General features: G+C 41.9%; 1 long non-coding RNA gene across 1 annotated transcript; it reads right to left on the bottom strand.

Annotated features, from left to right (window-relative positions):
- Window positions 1-508: 508 nt before the first annotated feature.
- Window positions 509-2745, bottom strand: LOC123099208 (uncharacterized). The gene is made up of 3 exons (XR_006448105.1): window positions 2050-2745; window positions 1549-1662; window positions 509-1139 (listed from the first exon to the last, which is right to left on the bottom strand). It is a non-coding gene; the product is annotated as an uncharacterized lncRNA (long non-coding RNA).
- Between the last annotated feature and the right edge of the window lie 7773 nt (window positions 2746-10518).

Below are 10518 nucleotides of genomic sequence, written 5' to 3'. Positions count from 1 at the left end.
TGCCTTGCTGGGTTATCAACTCTGCAAAGTCCGTTGATCGCATATCGCATGTTGTATTAGTGCAATTATACCAACCACTTTTCTCAAAGAGATATCCTGTCTGCATGTTGCCGGGTTCCTTGGCCATTCATATATACTAGAACGGGATCGCGCCTTGGCGCGAGGGTGCCGGTCCAAATGCTTTGGTCAAAGAGGTAATGCACAAGTTGGTAAGAATCCTCATTTAGCATATGTATTCAAACAAGAAAAAAAAATAAAAGATAGGAGAAACATCAACATGTAATAGAAGCAACACAATAAAAGATAACCACTTGACATCAAGCCTTGGCGTGGGGTGCCGGTCCCAACGAAGCAGGTAATGATCGGTTAATAGGAAGTGAGGCTTGCCACAGGCCTGCCGGGTGAATCATATCCAAAATTTGTGAAGATTCAATGCATTCAAATGATACATTTCATATGATATGTAGCATATAATGCCCCAAAAGTTTCAAGGTTTAGAACAACACCATAACAATAAGTTCGTTGGCAACGTTCTAAGAATTACTTGAAATATACAAAAGACGCCTTGACACTGACATTTACTTACGAAAGACACCAAAATTCACAATTTCTTAAATAATTTGAATCAAGAAAACAGAAGTTTCCAGAAAAGATTGACATAGAATCCCACACAACAATCGACAAAAAGAACTGATCCTTGGCATTGTCCACCGCAACAATCATATCGCTGATCTGATCGTCATGCCATGGTGCATTATGTCGCTGCCCATTCGCTCGTCGTCGCTCACATTAACAGTGGTGTTTTGCCTGGTTCCTGTACACCGAAGGGGGCGATAGCTACAACGCCATCGGGCTCTTGGCCTCATTTTGCTGCTTAGTTCACAACTTTGTCATCCGGCATTTATCAGTTCACACGGCAGAGAGAGAAATACCATAGGTTCACAATTATTCATGGATTAACTGGATGTGTTTAGTAGCTGAATTCTGGTTGAGGTAGAAGATGCTGAGTGAAGCTGAGAAATACAGTACCACTTTATTGGGAGATTCAACATTTTAGACCTTTTCTTAATCCCCGAGTTGCTCCTGCTCAGCTTTCTGCTTGTGCAGCTCCGCTAGAGATGCCAATGCTCAAAATACAACTATAAAAAATAATAACAGGAGAATCGATTAAATTTGTGAGGGTATCAGAGGCAGGAATACATATTAACATTAAGAACAATCAGAATTGACTTTCTGCCTCTTGTAGAATAAGATTTCACAATAAATGAATCGGAAAATTGATCGTAGTTGCAAGGACAAAAATGGAAGTTTGAGCTGGAAGAACTAAAAAAAATCGCTTAACAGGGATGAAGAAGATATATCACTTTATTAGGTTTCATTGCAAAGGCAATCACAACATTAACGCCAAGACGGAGGCCAGATGAGCATGTAAAGCATCCATTCATGAATAAGCTACATTCAAATTACAGCTGAAGCCAGAATGCAAGTAACATATTAGGATGCAAGGAGGCATGAATATTAGAAAGGAACACATGTATCATTCTATACCTGACAGAGGCCAAACAGAAGCGGAGAAACCTGAGCGCATAAACTGCAGTGGCATCGCCTTCCATTGCTTCTTGTCGGTAAAGCAATGAGACTCTCATCATGCGTGAAGGCTATCTACACAACTGTTTCAATCCTCCAATTAACAGTAACCAACTTGGTTTTGAAATACACTTCATCAATTACACATCTATAACCAGTTTGTACAACACAATGACATGGAAGGTGACTTCTTCATGTTTTCCTGCCTACTGACTATGAATAGGAAGTATAGTATCAAACCTAAATTTATCCTTTGATTATGTGCATGCCATGTCAGAATATCGTGCATGAAACCAAAACTGACATGAGAGGGTGGGGATGGAGTGGAGAGGAAGAGGTAACTGAAGGCACATATGACACTGCTGATATTCTTAACAAAGGCAGCATGGCCTAAATCCAAGTATACAAAACAATAGCTTCTAAAAGAACAAATAGTTTATAAGTGAAGTTACTCTGTCCCACCTCTCAGCATATTCTCCTTTCATTCTGGCAGAGGAAATAGCCTACAATATGCAGATCAATTGAGAAGAAAATTGTGAGATGAAACAATAACAATAAGCATATAAAGAAAATTATTTTACAAAAAATTGGCAGTTAGTACTATAAGCCGCTAAGGAATATAAACGATATGCAGGTCGCCGGTGGACATTATGAATTATCCAAAAGAAAGTTAAAAAATGGCAGTTAGTACCATGATGCCGCTAAGGAATATGAACAATATGCAGCTCGCCGGTGGCCATTATGAATTATCCAGAAGAAAGAGGCATGCTAATGACAATTATCCAAAAGAGAAGTGATTCTATCTAGCATGACACATGAGTAACATATAGATATAGAAACTTTATCAAATGCAAATGGAAAGGTACAAGCAATCATAGACTATTTGACACTCACAAAGCTAAAAGCTTTTTAGTATATCTATGTACCAACGAATGAGAAAACACTTAAATATGAATCATGATACAGAGCATATCAAGCATGACCAGGCATCCTATTGGCTAAATTAATCTTCTAGAAATATCCATTTAGGATAACATGAACAACTCAAGCACATGTAGGCAGCAACATACAGTCGTTACAGAATTTTATACACATCCACCTCAAGCATGACTGCATTATGACTTTAAACAATGAAATCAGGACCTATAATATACTGATTATCAATCACTCGACTTGCATCATTACTTTTTGCCCATCACTCAACAACATGTGAAAAGAAAAATTCCCAATAGCGAGCAAGTAAGATTTGCTGCAAGCGGATCATGTCACATGGCTCATATTTTTGTGAGTTCACTTCCTCCCTGGCAGAACACTGTAAAAGGAAACAATTCAGTAATTACCAAAAAATTTAAACGTACAAGATGAGGATATATCAAACATCTTGAGGTAAAGCACCATGAAGCGAACATATCATTATACTCTTGATTACAATCAATGGTTTCATTGATCCTATTTTGCGCAGGTCAATACGGAAGGAACCAAATCAGTCAACAGCGTGTATTGCCAAAGAAATGCTTACACTATTTTTACAAAGATGCAGAGGGAGAGGGAGACGGCCTGAATCTGAATGTTTGTACCTGGTAGAGGAGCTTCTCGAGGATGAGGTCTGAGACATCCATGACGGTGTGGAAGCGGACAGAGAGGAAGACGACCCTGCAGTCTATGCTTGCCGAGGAGAGGCCGTTGCTGCTGGTCGCGGCGCCGCCAAACTGGTCATCGAGGGCAGAGAGGATGGGAATCTTTGCGCGAGGGCGCCAACCTGAATGATCTGGGCCGTTGGATCAAGAGGCAACACTGTTGCAATGAATAGTGCCTCCTCGTGAGGTTGTTCTCGTGTTGTAAATGTGTCGAGCCAAATTCAGCACACAAGGGCCTAATAATTCCGTTGCCTACAGAAAGAATGCACCCTGTAATTCGAAATGGAAACCGGTGCATATAGCACCAATCAGTTCACAGGAAGCAATAAAGAACATGGGCGATGAACAGTTGATGGATGTAATTGTTTTCTGTTTTAACATACTCGAAAGAATAAAGATTGTTGTTAAAACTTATTTTTATTACACCACTTTGCAATGTAAAATGATCAGTCTCCCCCCAAAACTGAGTACTGGTCCAAATGGATAGTTTAAAACACCAGTAACACAATGTTGAAAATAAAAGAAAGAAAAGAATATATGACAATTCAATTTTTTAAGGATTCGAATGCATTCATCACTTTATCTTAGTAGTGAAATAAGCTTACGCACTAGTAGAAAACAGGGCTTTCGTTCGGGCATGGCAAGCCCATTAGTCCCGGTTCAGTCATGAACTGGGACCCGTGGGGACATTCGTCCCCGTTCATGAGCCCAGGGGGCCGGCCGGGGCCTCGTGGGCATTGGTCCCGCTTCGTATGGAACCATTTGTCCCGGTTCGAGGCACGAACCGGAACTAATGGGCCTCGCTCCTGGTTCACAACCATTGGTCCCGGTTCTTGGCATGAACCGGGACAGAAGGCCCGGATTTAGTATCGGTTCTAGCCACGAACCGGGACAAATGAGCTGCCTATATATACACCATCGCCGCAGCAGAGCACTCCACAATGCTCTATTTTTTCTGGCTGTCGAGGGGAGGGCATTTGGGTGCTCTAGCTCACCTCCTATGCACATGAGGTGTTCGATGAAATGTCTGAGCCACACTAGTTAATCTTTCTCCTCTCGAAACTCGACCTCCGAGCTCCATTTTCCCCGAGATTTGTCTAGGTTTAGCGGTCCGTCACGTCCCGTCCCCGTCTTCACCGCCGTCGATCGCCCGCGCCGATCTCGTCGCCAGCACCACTGTGGTGAGCCTCTTGTTCTTATCTTCTTTCTGAAAGAAAAAAAAATTCTTACTTCAGATAGATACTTGTCTAATTTTGTTACTTTTATTATTCCTTCTTATTATATAGTGCGATGGTTTTGGTATCCGCCCCCGTCGGCCCTCGTCCTGTCTATGATTCGGATGTGGTATATATTATCTTTTTATAACTATTTGGTTCATTTATTGTTTATGACAATTATGCTGACCAACGTGACATAGATTTTATTTATCTAGGAGGTGGTTGAACCAGAAATTCCAACCGACCCTATTGTCGAGAGGTTAAATTTAGTTGAAGAAGAAAACAATTACTTGAAGGAAAAAATAAAAAAATTGAGAAGGAGAAGATGATATTGGAGTTGCATGTTGCGGATGTCGTCGATGATCACAAGATCAAGATGGATGCAATGCGCTTGAAGATTAGAAAGATTAGAAAATATGCCATTCATACCGAGGCTTGGTATCATTATGCCGTTGGATCAATTGTTACCTTGGTTGCGATTATGATCGCATTTGTTTTCGCATTGAAATGTTTTACATAGTTTCAATGTATGATTTAATTAATTAGATGCTCTGGAGAGCTATATGTTGTTAGATGAGAACTATGTATGTACTTTGGTTTTAATGTGATGATGAACTTCTATTAATTTGGTCACTTAGTTATCTATTCATGATGTTCTGTAATGGTTTTTGGCACACTTAATTATATATAATGCACGCAGATGAACCGGCAATGGATGTACGGTGACAGACACACCTCCGAGTACATTAAGGGCGTGCATGATTTTCTCGAAGTGGCCGAGGCAAACAAGCAGAATGGTTTTATGTGTTGTCCATGCCCTACATGTGGGAATACGAAGTCTTACCCTGACCGAAAAATCCTTCACACCCACCTGCTTTACAAGGGTTTCATGCCACACTATAATGTTTGGACGAGGCACGGAAAAATAGGGGTTATGATGGAAGACGGCGAAGAAGAAGAGGACGATGACAACTATGTGCCCTCTGAATACGGTGATGCTACAACGGGGGAAGCTGCTGAAGATCAAGAGGAACCAGATGATGTGCCCAATGATGCTGCAACGGGGGAAGCTGCTGAAGATCAAGAGGAACCAGTGCCCGATAATGATGATCTCCGCTGGGTCATTGTCGATGCAAGGACGCAATGCGAAAGTCAAAAGGAGAAGCTAAAGTTCGATCGCATGTTAGAGGATCACAAAAAAGGGTTGTACCCCAATTGCGAAGATGGCAACACAAAGCTCGGTACCGTACTGGAATTGCTGCAGTGGAAGGCAGAGAATGCTGTGCCTGACAAAGGATTTGAGAAGCTATTGAAAATATTGAAGAAGAAGCTTCCAAAGGATAACGAATTGCCCGACAGTACATACGCAGCAAAGAAGGTCGTATGCCCTCTAGGATTGGAGGTGCAGAAGATACATGCATGCCCTAATGACTGCATCCTCTACCGCGGTGCGTACAAGGATCTGAACGCATGCCCGGTATGCGGTGCATTGCGGTATAAGATCAGACGAGATGACCCTGGTGATGTTGACGGCGAGCCCCCCAGGAAGAGGGTTCCTGCGAAGGTGATGTGGTATGCTCCTATAATACCACGGTTGAAACGTCTGTTCAGAAACAAAGAGCATGCCAAGTTGATGAGATGGCACAGTGAGGACCGTAAGAAAGACGGAAAGTTGAGAGCACCCGCTGACGGGTCGCAGTGGAGAAAAATCGAGAGAAAGTACTGGGCTGAGTTTGCAGCTGACCCAAGGAACGTATGGTTTGGTTTAAGCGCGGATGGCATTAATCCTTTCGGGGAGCAGAGCAGCAATCACAGCACCTGGCCCGTGACTCTATGTATGTATAACCTTCCTCCTTGGATGTGCATGAAGTGGAAGTTCATTATGATGCCAGTTCTCATCCAAGGCCCTAAGCAACCCGGCAACGACATTGATGTGTACCTAAGACCATTAGTTGAAGAACTTTTACAGCTGTGGAATGGAAACGGTGTATGTACGTGGGATGAGCACAAACAGGAGGAATTTAACCTGCACGCGTTGCTGTTTGTAACCATCAACGATTGGCCCGCTCTCAGTAACCTTTCAGGACAGACAAACAAGGGATACCACGCATGCACGCACTGTTTAGATGACACTGAAAGTATATACCTGGACAAATGCAGGAAGAATGTGTACCTGGGCCATCGTCGATTTCTTCCGACCAACCATCAATGTCGAAAGAAAGGCAAGCATTTCAAAGGCGAGGCAGATCACCGGAAGAAGCCCGCCATGCATACCGGTGATCACGTACTTGCTATGGTCAATGATACACGTAATCTTTGGAAAGGGTCCCGACGGACTAGCTGTTTCGAATGACGCTGAGGGACACGCACCCATGTGGAAGAAGAAATCTATATTTTGGGACCTACCCTACTGGAAAGACCTAGAGGTCCGCTCTTCAATCGACGTGATGCACGTGACGAAGAACCTTTGCGTGAACCTGCTAGGCTTCTTGGGCGTGTATGGGAAGACAAAAGATACACCTGAGGCACGGGAGGACCTGCAACGTTTGCACGAAAAAGACGGCATGCCTCCGAAGCAGTATGAAGGTCCTGCCAGCTACGCTCTTACGAAAGAAGAGAAAGAAATCTTCTTTGAATGCATGCTCAGTATGAAGGTCCCGACTGGCTTCTCGTCGAATATAAAGGGAATAATAAATATGCCAGAGAAAAAGTTCCAGAACCTAAAGTCTCATGACTGCCACGTGATTATGACGCAACTGCTTCCGGTTGCATTGAGGGGGCTTCTACCGGAAAACGTCCGATTAGCTATTGTGAAGCTATGTGCATTCCTCAATGCAATCTCTCAGAAGGTGATCGACCCAGAAATCATACCAAGGCTAAGGAGTGATGTGGCGCAATGTCTTGTCAGTTTCGAGCTAGTGTTCCCACCATCCTTCTTCAATATCATGACGCACGTCCTAGTTCATCTAGTCGACGAGATTGTCATTCTTGGGCCCGTATTTCTACACAATATGTTTCCCTTTGAGAGGTTCATGGGAGTCCTAAAGAAATATGTCCGTAACCGCGCTAGGCCAGAAGGAAGCATCTCCATGGGCCATCAAACAGAGGATGTCATTAGGTTTTGTGTTGACTTCATTCCTGGCCTTAAGAAGATAGGTCTCCCTAAATCGCGGTATGAGGGGAGACTGACTGGAAAAGGCACGCTAGAAGCGGACTCAATAATATGCAGGGATGGGCATTCTTGGTCTCAAGCACACTACACAGTTCTACAGAACTCTACCTTGGTGACCCCGTATGTCGATGAACACAAAAACAGCCTGCGCTCCAAACACCCGGAGCAGTGTGACGACTGGATTACATGTGAACACATCAGGACTTTCAGCAGTTGGTTGGAAACACGTCTCAGAGGTGACACCACTGTTTGTGATGAGTTGTACTCGTTGTCCAGGGGACCATCTTCGACTGTATTGACTTACAAAGGATACGAGATAAATCGGAATACATTTTACATGATCGCCCAAGATCAAAAGAGCACCAACCAAAACAGCGGTGTCCGCTTTGATGCAGCAACCGAGAGGGGAAAGGACACATATTATGGTTACATAATGGACATATGGGAACTTGACTACGGACATGATTTTAAGGTCCCTTTGTTTAAGTGCAAATGGGTCAATCTGTCAGGAGGCGGGGTACAGGTAGACCCACAGTACGGAATGACAACAGTGGATCTGAACAATCTTGGGTACACTGACGAACCGTTCGTCCTAGCCAATGATGTGGTACAGGTTATCTATGTGAAGGACATGTCTACCAGACCGAGAAAAAGAAAAGATAAGGAAGCGAATACATCATACGATGAGCCAAAGCGCCACATAGTTCTTTCAGGAAAAAGGGACATTGTGGGAGTGGAGGGCAAGACAGACATGTCTGAAGATTATGAAAAGTTTCATGAAATTCCTCCCTTCAAAGTCAAGGCTGACCCAAGCATCCTGATAAACGATCAAGATTATCCATGGTTACGGCGCAATAAGCAAATGACACAAGCGAAGAAAAAATGAAGACTTTCTCCCGCAACTATTATGATGATACCTTGCCAACTTTGTAACAGACGAGTATGATACCATTGTCCGTTTTGTACACGAAGTGCATCTAGTTTTTGCCGTAACCCTCTCAACTTTCTTGCACATGCTATGTGGATGAAATGATGATACCATGCCAACTTTCAACCTTTTCAGAGTTCATTTGAAATGCTTTTCAATTTTAGGGTCTTATAGCTCAAAATAATTAGTAAATGCATGAAAAATGGTGCATGAAAAATAACAAATAAAATAAATAAATAATTAGAAACAAAATAATATAAACTTTATTAAAATATATAAGTAGAAATAAAATAAAATAAACTTTAATAAAATTTATGAAACTAAAATTAACAAAGTATTTTCTGTTCAAAACATTATAAGAAACCTCTAGTATTATTGAAACTAAAATCGTATAAAATTGATGCAACTAAAATTATCGAAGTATTTTCTGTTCAAAATCATTAAAAGCAAAAAGAATTTTCATAAAGAACTATTAATTAGCTAGCGTGTCTAGTCCTCTCCATACGTATGTAGTACGTAGCGTCGACCAAGCACGGAGATAAGAGAGGACACTTCTCTCTATTAATTAGCTAGCTAACACAATATATGAAACACCTAAATTAACCCCCCAAAACCCCCAACCCCCCCCCCCTTAAAAAAACAAAAAACCCAGCGCCTAAAATGCTGACGCGTGGATGCCTATTGGTCCCGGTTAGTGCCACCAACCGGGACCAAAGGCCCTCCTGCCTGGGCTCGCCGCACCATCCACGTGAAGGCCCATCTGTTCCGGTTTGTGTAAGAACCGGGACTAAAGAGTTAGGGCATTAGTAATGACCCTTTAGTCCCGGTTCAAAAACCGGGACAAAAGGCCCTTACCAACCGGGACAATAGGCCTTTTTTCTACTAGTGACGGTAAATAGATTACATATCTTGCAAGGCAAGCTGTGTTGTCAATTGGGTGTGTACAAAACTTTATCAGAACATGGATAGCATATTGGATTAGTGAGAGCAACGCTGAGCGAGTAATCACAAAGTGCAGAGTTCAGAGAGTAATCACAAAGTGCAGGGCTCATAATCGGCTTCTATTTCATATTTCCACGATCACAAGATACATATGCACTAAATGTTGTTATTCCCTTGCAAAACTGGAAATAATCACAACTGGCTCAAGGAAGAACTACAATATCATGCTTCACGGATTTAATGTGATGAACAAGAAGCAACCAGCGAGAACTTGTCCAACAACTTGAATATATCAAATATCAGAACAAAAAAAACAATTAGCTATTTAAGACAACAATTTGTAGAAGACAAGATCATGTACTACCTCAGTAAATGCAACCATGCATCATACAAACACGTGCCATGTTGATATAGAATTACTGAAACACACACGTTGACAGCAAGAGTTCTATTTTTTATAATTTTTTTGCGAGCAAAAGACTTATATTACTCAATCAAAATATCTTCACAATCATCTCTGACTATCTGAAGTATCTCATCTAGACCTGACCCTAACCAAGTCATTGTTCTATCATTAATTCTAGCAAAAGAAGCCAACCTATCACTTGCTTTATTCTGACACCGGTGTACGTGAGTAATGCAAGAAGTACGACTGCTTCTAAGCTGCTTTATCTCCTGCACTACATGAGCATAGATTGATCTATCCACTTCCGTGCTCTGGATCATGTTCACCGCATTGACCGAATCAAGTTGAATATTGATGGCCAAATCACTTCTCTGTAGAGCAAGAGTTAAACCCTCCTTACATGGAGGGGAATTTTTGGTCTATGGAGACATATGCACCCTATATGGAAAAAAAATTAGTAATTCAACAAAAAGTCAAAAATTTCTGAAAATATTTTTGAAATAAAGTTGACCTTCTATTGTGCTCGTGAGAAATAAAATCCACAAAATATATCCTTTTGACTTCTTTTCAAAAAAGACAAATTTTTGGCTAAAATAGTATGAATAGTGACCTATAATAGCAAATAAATT

Source organism: Triticum aestivum, chromosome 4D (genome assembly GCF_018294505.1).
Source record: "Triticum aestivum cultivar Chinese Spring chromosome 4D, IWGSC CS RefSeq v2.1, whole genome shotgun sequence".
Classification (NCBI taxonomy): Eukaryota; Viridiplantae; Streptophyta; class Magnoliopsida; order Poales; family Poaceae; genus Triticum; species Triticum aestivum.
This window is presented reverse-complemented; position numbering and strand designations above follow the sequence as displayed.